A 6,000-nucleotide genomic window follows, 5' to 3' on the forward strand; every position below is an offset into this window, starting at 1 on the left:
GGCTTTGTTCTAAAAATCTCTTCCAGCATAAACTGGAATAAAAGTGAAGCTTTTTTAATAGGGGATTGGAAAAATTATAAACCAAAACTTCCTATTGTTTTGGAATGGGGAAAATAGGTTTTAAAGGGGTCATAGGATGCTACATGCACTTTTACAAGTTGTTTGAACTGAAATGTGTTGGCAGTGTGTGTACACAACCACCCTATAATGATAAAAATCCACCCAGTGGTTTTTTTTTAATCTGGTTAAATGTTTCCCCCTTTCTCAAATCGAGCCGATCTCAGTTGCTTGTCTGTGTGACGTCACACAGACAGGCCCCTCCCACGATAGTTTGATTGACAGTAGCGTTTCAGCACAGACTGGACTGGTGTCTTACCTTAGCTCCGCCCTGAGTGAGCTGTCATCAGTCCGCCATTGTTTCACCGCCGGAGCAGATGTAGACAAGAATGACTCCTAAGCGATTGAGGTCTTCTGTTGTTGGATGTAATAATGAACAGCAGCCGATCTACATAAATGCGTCTATGATCACGCGAATCATTCGTGATCCAGCCTCATCTACAGAAGAAGTGAGTATAATGTTTTGTAATGAATCTTTGCAAATCGCCTTTCCTAATAATGTGCTAATTAGCAAGTTTCACGATGAATGCGGCTAAAGTAAACAGTCTCTCTGAGAGCGGCTCGGAAGAGAGGGGCGGAGTCAGCAGAGCTCATTAACATTTAAAGGGAAATGACAAAAACGGCTTGATCTGAAAAGAGCTGGTTTTGACAGGGTAAAAAGGTGTTTTTACACTACCATTGAGAAATTTTAACCAAACTATGTTACAGACTTTTCATTAAGATCCTAAAGAATCATATCAACTTGTGGAAAATGGGCATCCATGACCCCTTTAAAGATTTAGGTTTTTATCGGGAATGAAGCAGTTAAAAGAATTGGTTGGGTACAGTTGAGAAGGTTAAAGGTCAACTTGAAAAATGGAAATGGCTGGTTCCAAAAATGTCATTTAGAGGGCGAGTTTTAATTGCTGATAATTCAGTGGCCTCTTCGCTGTGGCACAAGTTTGCTTTTTTAGATCCCCTGTTAACTTTGTTAATGAAATTACAAGCACTGCTAGTGGACTTCTTTTGGGATAAGCAACATTGGATCTGCAAAGTGTTTTTTTTTCTCCTGCCTACGGAAGAAAGTGGTCAGGGATTGATAGACCTTCAAAGTAGAATAGCTGCTTTTAGATTACAATTTGTGCAGAGATTTTTAACCATTTCAGATGTCTTTAACTGGGTAAATTTGGGCCATTTTAATCTAGGCAGGATGATCTTTTTGATGGATCCATTGGAATTTAATTTTCCTGTTACCTGTTTTTTACAAGAATATTCTTAAAGTGTGGAATCTTTTTACTTTTCAAAAAGTGGAGGTTTTAAAATCTCTTTGCTGGCTTTTAGAAGAACCTTTAATCCACTGAAACGATTTTTTTCCTTCCTGGACTAAATAAAGCACTTATAGACAACAAAATGTTGACTCTTGTCCGCCTGCTGGAAGTAGCTGGACGTGATTTTAAAAACGAAGAAGCAGCATCTCGACATCTTGGGATGAATTCTTCTTGCGTTACGGCGCAACTTCTTCAGAGATGGGAAGTGATCACGAGAGACTCTTGTTATTGGACTATAATAACGGACTGTGTACTCCTGACTGAGTGTCTCTTAAGTTGGATGGATACACCGAGTTTTATCTTGATAAAGCTGAATCTTTAAGTGTTGATTTTTTTTTTCCTGTGACAGAAAGTTACTGCATAATTGCTTTTAACAAGAAAATGTTGAGCAACAGGATAGATACACATTGGCATGATTTTTTTTTATTTGAATGAAGACAAAAGTGGAGAGTCTTTTACAAATCACCGTTGACTAAAAAGACAGGAGATGTACAATGGAGAATTGTTCATGGTGTTATTGCAATTAATGCTTTTACTTCTGTTTTAAATCCTGGAAGCATCGATAAGTGTCCTTTTTGTGATGATAGAGAGACCGTTTTTCATGCTTTTTTTTAAACGGTCATAGACGTGAACCACTGTTTTCTGTTTTAAAAGAAGTTTTTAAAAATTGCATTGAAGTATTTTCACAAAAGATTTTCATTTTAAGACGCAAATATGTTTGAAAGAAAAAGTCTGTATGTCAACTGCTTAATTTTGTGGTGAGACAAGCAAGTTTTTTTCGCAGTGTTTTTTAGCCTGGTGCAATCTAGAATTTTGATTGATTTTTATTACTATAAATGTATTGATGATCTGCCTTCTTTTGAAAATATTTGGTGCTGTAATGATGCTCTATGTGCTATTTTTGAAGACAAATTAATTTTCACACTTTATTGATTTGTTTTGAGCTGTTTCTTTATTTTTTTTAAGGCTATGTAATTGTAAACAGGTGAACTTTTGTAAATAAAAGCTTTTGTAAATTCAAAAAAAAAAAATCTCATTCATTCATGAGTCATTTTCTCATAACCTCAGTCTGTGTGTGTGTGTGTGTGTGTGTGTGTGTGTGTGTGTGTGTGTGTGTCTGTGTGTCTTTGACAACGATGCTACGACTCTCATTAACTTGATGCCGGAGGTTAACTGGAGTCACACTGCAGCATTTGTGTAATAAGAAAGCCACTTCCTCTCAGTTCTTCATATCAGTGTGGGTTTGGATCCGGTCCAGAAATAAAAACGCAGGCCGCTGAAAAATGGTCCATGTCGGAGCACCTGCAGAACGACGATTCCTAGAACAACCGTATTAACAATAACTGCTATTCATTTTGTGTAAAAACATTGCATCAGTGTATAATTCATCATAACATTATGAAGTAGCAGTTATAAAGTTAATCATTATGATTAATAGCGCAATAATCCTTTCTTGTAAATATAATACACAATGGATCACAAAAACATTGTTACCTGCATGAGGGAGTTTTGTGGCGTCCAAATAACTGTATCTTAGATGAGTGCATCTCACTAAAACTGATATTTACATATTCAAATTTCCATGTATGAAATATATTGTCATATGAAGCCTCTTAGAAATTCTGTCAGTACATATATATACAAATAAACATATCTTCAATATATTTTTATATATATGCAAATATATATTGTATTATATATATTGTGTTTGTGTATATATATATATATATATATATATATACACAAATAAACAACTCTTCATCTATATAGGGCAATATATGTCATATTACATTTCCATATGGTTTATGCAATTGAGAGAAAATTGTTTCAACACCTTTTTTTTTTTTTTTTTGGGGTGTAATATTTTCATAGTATCATAGTGTTTCTACATAACAGCATATATGGTTAAAACAACAGGCTAAAACTTTCCATATGAGGCATTTTTAGATGCAGAAATTATCTTGAGCTTATTGTATGTCATCTTTGTGAAAAAACCTATTTATACCCAAGCAGCAAACATCTCTTGAAACTGACCTGTTTGAAACCACTCGAGCTGTGGTGCATCTTCTGTGTGCGGACTATAAATGAGACAAAGACACAGGTTACATGAACAGCTCTAAATGACATCTCATCTCGTTTGGACACCACTGAAGCTTACTGATATAGTGCTTGAGTGTGATAATTCATTAATAAGTGAGAAACATTTAAGGAAACAGGAACTTGTTTATTCTGGTCAGCAATATCATTTGAAACCTGGGGGAAACACATATCATAATTTCAGAGTGATATTACTATTTTTAGGTTATTGTTATTGCATAAAGCACATAATGCAATGCCAAATATCTTCTCATGATCACATGCCATGGTTTGTTAGGTGGCTTTGCAAAAACTATTTTAAAAGGAAACGACAAACGTTATTAAGAGCATCAGTGCAGAGAACCACATGCGAGCTCAATGTACATATTTCATTGCTTCCTGTTGAGAGAAAAACTCTTAATACACGGCCATCTAAAAGTGAGCATGGATATATTTGTCATTATACTCACAATTGATCATTGTTCTCCATTATGTACTACGTCTAATGCATGTGAACAAGCTAAGTTCATTTTGAAAGTCAGTGTATGTATAGATGCACACCTTATTGTCTATTAAACTTTATTGAACAAAAGCTTTTGAACATTTGAATGAAGCCAGTTCTTTTTTTAGTCCATTTATTTTCACAATGAACACTGGTGTAAAGCAGCTTTACAAACAAATTAATAAATAGTGTCCTTATTTCACTTAAAAAAAAATTTTTGTTGTTTTTTATTATATGTTAAATAAATAAATACAATATTCATTTATTATATTATATATATATTGTTTATATTATTATTTATATTATATATATATTATATGTCTTTTGAACAATATACAGTAAAACAACAGTGAAGCACAACAGAATTCAAAGCACCAATGAGAACCACACTATTGATTAAAAACCTCACCGCTACTGAGATAAAGCTCATGTAACAGCATAAATTTGTTCTCGGGTTTATCTTTCATTTCCCTTTCTGTCTCTGCAACCTGCGTTTTCCCACACAGAGAGGACATCGCTTTAAAAAGCAGTTTGTTCACACTTTATGTGCAATTAATAGCGGCCTCAAACTCACACGTCAGTCAAAATAGGCTGTTGTGGCTTTGCATTACCTACACAAATTAATTCCCTGCCACAGTTTCTGACAGAGAAGTGTGAGAAGATAGTCGTGTAGGGTCAGTTACCATCAAGAGGAACTTCCCATGTTGCATGAACTTGCCTCATACCAGCAATAAAGAGCAGTAAAGCCTCTGCTAAATGTTAGTTATAATCAGAGCCGGTTGAGAGGAGTTAGTCTAGAAAACCCACCAGGATGAGTTTACCAACTAGAGAGCAATGTGAGGGCTGGAGTCCAGCGCAGGTCGCCGCTTTTCTCTGTCAGGTAAGCATTCAGACATTAAATTTAACTGTAAACCACATTTTGCAAAAGATATTAGCAAGACTATTCGCCTTTTTCGACATTATAATGTTATTTTATTGGTCTGCTGCACATAATGTTTATTCATGACGATGCAAAATCACTCAAACGTAATGGTGTTTGTTGACAGCACAACATGAAAGAATGTGCAGAAGCTGTACAGAGAAACAGGATTGACGGCTGTCACTTTCTGGTAGGTTCCTTTCTTGCTCAATATCGATGTTTTCTCTTTGCAGATGGCATATTTAGCTCAATCAAATCTGTTTTCTTTAATTATATCATGATCAGTCGTTTCCACTAATTAAGTCCACTATTCACAGATTTTAGATCAAATCAGTGATCAATGTAAAAAAAAACAAAAAAAAAACAGTTTCACTCTTTCACATGGGGAAGTGAGCAAAAAAACCCAGCTTCCTTAACTGTGTAATGACAGCTGCTGCGGTTTCTGTAATGGATTTGCATTGATGAGTCTTAAACATGATCTGAGAAAGTCTTTTCATGATCTACCTCGGATAGTTTACGCTGTTGGAACCACATTTCAACATCCATCTGAATCAGCGAAGCCGGTTCGGGCGAGATCAGGAGTGTTTGGGAAACCTGTTTGGAAACAGTCATTATATTTGCACTTCCATTTGGTGATAGAGAAATTACACACTTCACGGCATGTGTAATTAATCATTTGACATTTCCAAATGAAATAGGATATTTAATGAGGAAATGAATGGTGGGACCTAAGTTATCAGTCCAAACCCAACTTTACTGCCTGTGCGCCATAAAAACTCATGAATCATGAATCATGAATATCAAACTCGATTCAGCTCGAATCTATGAAAATCAATTACAACATGTGTGGATATCAATGTTTTATTGCATTGAGACAGTATGTGTGAAGTTTTGTGATAACGGCTGGCAGAATGAATGAATGAATGAATGAATGAAAGAATGAATGAATGAATGAATGAATGAACAAACGAACGGACGGACAAATGAACAAACGAACGGACGGACAATCGAACGATGGATGGATGGATGGATGAATGAATGAATGAATGAATGAAAGAATGAATGAATGAATGAATGAA

The sequence above is a fragment of the Sinocyclocheilus anshuiensis genome, unplaced genomic scaffold (assembly GCF_001515605.1).
Source record: "Sinocyclocheilus anshuiensis isolate Anshui unplaced genomic scaffold, SAMN03320099.WGS_v1.1 scaffold1637, whole genome shotgun sequence".
NCBI classification, from domain to species: Eukaryota; Metazoa; Chordata; class Actinopteri; order Cypriniformes; family Cyprinidae; genus Sinocyclocheilus; species Sinocyclocheilus anshuiensis.